The sequence below is a fragment of the Pinus tabuliformis genome, chromosome 6 (assembly GCF_031772625.1).
Source record: "Pinus tabuliformis cultivar Carrire ecotype Pingquan chromosome 6, CPIR1, whole genome shotgun sequence".
Classification (NCBI taxonomy): domain Eukaryota; kingdom Viridiplantae; phylum Streptophyta; class Pinopsida; order Pinales; family Pinaceae; genus Pinus; species Pinus tabuliformis.
Window position 1 is genome coordinate 65,508,059 of NC_142292.1, and position 3,650 is coordinate 65,511,708.

The following is a 3,650-nucleotide window of genomic DNA, read 5'->3' on the forward strand; positions in this document are numbered from 1 at the left end:
AAGAGGGAGGCTGAGAAGTCCAAATTTCATCTTGATTAGGCTTATGGAGATTATGGAGAGCCGGATGATGAACAGGGACAGAGAAAAAGACCAAGAACAAGAGGATTAAAGAGAGCCTTAGAGCTTGAAAGGCAAAAGGAGGCCGAATTGGAGGAGCAGCTCACTTTAAATGAGCAATTGGTCCAGGACATAGCTGAGAACAGAGAGTCTTGGCTTGAGAAGGTGAATGCACACTTGGAGACCCTCTTGGACAAAGCAACAGAGATGTTGAGATACAAAGGAAGATGGACAAGTATTATGCACAGAGGAACCAAGTGGCAAAGAGAAAGCTCAAAAGAGATCATGAGAAAATTGACAAATTGACCAAGCAAGAGGAGACGAGGAGACTTCACATACTTGCTGAGGCATCCCTACATGCCTCTAACCTTTGATCAGTCATAAAAACACATTTTTGAGCTTGAAGGAAGTTGTTGTGTTTTTCAGTCCAGTTTTTGCATAGTCATGGAAGGCAAACGTGCAGTGCCTTGGGCGCTGCGCTCTTTTTTGAGGCATCTAATCAGAAAAAGGTCAACATTTTTGGGTTTCTAGTGATGAGTACATACACCCTGTACTTTTTCTAAGGATTTGGAGGAGAACTGGTTGGTCAAAAGGTCAAAAAACACCCAAAAAATGACCTTTCTGCCCTCTTTTTGGCCTGGGCACTGCACGCTGAGCAGTGTTGGGAGATTTGGGTTTTGACTAGGAAAATGACATCCAAATTCCGAAATTCAAGTTGCTATGGAAATTAGACAGGCAGATCTTTCCAACAATCTATTGTGGGCCCAATTTCAACATTGGGAAGGCCCCCAAAAGTGCAGCTAAAGTTTAAGGGCATGCCTAGCACTGGTGCTGCGCGTTTGACACTTTGTCCAGATTTTCACTGTTTCGTCCCAGTTTTCACTTTCACCTTGGAAAATCATGAATTTATCTATGTAAATGATGATTTAAATGTAATTATCATGTTTCTAGTACTTACTAGGGTAAATACATTAGGTAAATCAAGTTCATGAGGTGTAATGAATCAGTTTGCTTGGATTAGGGATGAGTCACTTTGACCACCCTATTCTCTTGTTATCAGTTCAGCCTTTCTTGGATCTTTCCCTCTTCTCATGGATTCGACCCCTTGAGGTTAGGATGGGTGGTTTGAAGCCTATATTATGTATTTCCCTAGTCATTTTTAGAGGTTGGACTCAGTGGGATGCTTATGTTTTGATTAGATATCATTTTGTATCAGTTATAGCAGGAGATTAATGAAAAATTGCAGCTATTTCTTTGGGATCCAAGTGGTATGATGCTTAGTTCAGTTTTTCTTTTGTATTCATGTGTTAAAATGTATTTTTGACTCCATTTCATCATTCCATTGCCTTTATGTGAATGTATACAAGTATGAGAGGCAGAATCCATATCTTTTATGCTCTATTTTGGGCAGACATTTCACAGTCTGTGTTTTCTTCAGTTTAGGAAGAATCCATGAGGTTTACATGCTCTTCCTAGCTCCTCACCTGTCTTTTCACCTCATCCATCAAACCCGAAGGTTTTGATCATTATGCCTACCTTGCCCCATCGAACACCCTGCAGTTTTGGCCTAATTTCCTTGCCCTAAATGTTTGGCTCCTCCTGATCCAACAAAACCCTTCAAAATTAAATTAAAACCCTGTGCTACTATAACTAGCCTAATATCATTTTCTTGATCCAGTCATCTTGGTTGAGATCCTTACGGAGAGAGCCCTCTCTTGGCCTAGTAGGGCTAGCTACTTGGCTAGGTGTGGTTTGTGGTTACCTCGGAATTTCCTTCTTCAGCCTGAGGTTCAATCCTAGTGATAACAATTGCCATTAATAGATGCATCCATTAATGCAACTGTAATGAATTGGGCACAAATTTTGTCTAACAATTTAGCAAGAACAATAATCGAGTATAGAAGGAAAAGAAGTGTTGCTTTGAGGGTTTACCCTCCATTTTTTATGAGTGCCTATGTAATGGATGAAATTTGTTTCAGTTCGAAAGCCCTATCATGGGATGGAAGTGGACTGTTCAAAATCCACTTCTCATTCACATATACTATATATACATGTGGGAATCCAAATTTCAACCACATTTTTTCAATATTTGTCATGGAGTTATGCTCCCTATTCACAAACGGTTTTATAAGCGAGATGCCCCTAGGTTTTCCCAAGAAGCTGAAGTAGATATCCTCCCAGTGGCCAAATGGTTTGGGGAGGAGACATTTACGTATATCAGGCTATTTGCAGCATCACCTCCCCCCATGTCCACCCATACTATGTTCCGAAAAAATTGATGGCTAGAGAGATAGCCTATCAAATAGCTAATGAAGGAGGGATGAGCAAGACATTAAAGGAATCAAAAAAGGCCATCTGGCCTACATTCCCTTTACAGTGTGGATCATTTGCATTACACGACCTAGGGCATGCATTTAAATAAGCAGAGAATATCTTATCTCTGCAATTACCCAAATTCCCTGGAAGGCAATATGACCTGTTCTGCACTGTCAAAGATTTTACCACTATGGTGAAAAGAAAAGTATTCAGTAATGAGGAATATTCCTTTGATGACATCTTTTTTGTAGAAAAACACCTTCACAGAGGTGAAGCATATGGCACAATTACTTTTTGACCATGAAGATCTTGAAAACTTTTACAGCTAAAGAGAAAGGAGACTATCAAAGATCCCATTGGACCAATTATTGATTGAACCAAGAAGGGAGCCTACTCCCAGTGTAAGTATACAAGGTGAATCCAAAGAAAATTGTAAAACTGATTCTGGAGCAGAATCCCAAGAGAAATATACTAGGGAATCAGAGAAGTCATCACAAAATGGGAAAAGCAGAAGAAAGGAGTCGAGAAAGGATACAGCCCAATCTACATAAAACATAGTTGAAGAAACATCAGCCAACAAACAGGCTGAAATCCATGCCGCCTCCACACAACCAATAAAACCCATAGTAATTGATTTAGAAGAATAATGGGACAATTTTAATAAAAGGCTCAACACAGAGGAACAAACGCTAGAGTTGCAAACTCCACAATAGAAAACAACTTAGGAAATTACAGCAAAGGAGACTGTAAATACTCAAGAGGTAGAACACATCCTTGTTACCCCCACCTCTGAAATTGTTTTGAGAATAGAGGAGATTCCCCCTCTAGATGTGTTTTATAGCCCACAACATAAGGCCATTGTTAAAAGATAAAGGAATAAAAGGAAGTTGGACTCTAGAGTTGTTATTACCCCTGATAATGAACCAATGGATGTTCTCTGGAAAGACTCACCCATCGACCCATTCGCCAATATTACTAGAGTCTCAGAGTTTGCAGGTGCCTATGCTACAGCGACCATTGACAAAGCAATAGAGGTGAAAATGTTGCTTAAAGAAAAAGAAGATAAAATTTTGTCGCTTGAACAACAATTACAGCAAGAAAAATCTGACCAGCAGGCAGAGATACAGTTAGCTAAGCTACAATAGGAGTTTGAGCAGATGCAAATAAAACATCAAACTAGCTTAGCAGAGAAGGAAGCACAAATACAGGCAATAACTGATCTACACAAAGATGATCCAAAAATTGATCAGTTTATTACCGAAGTGCTCGGCCTTAAC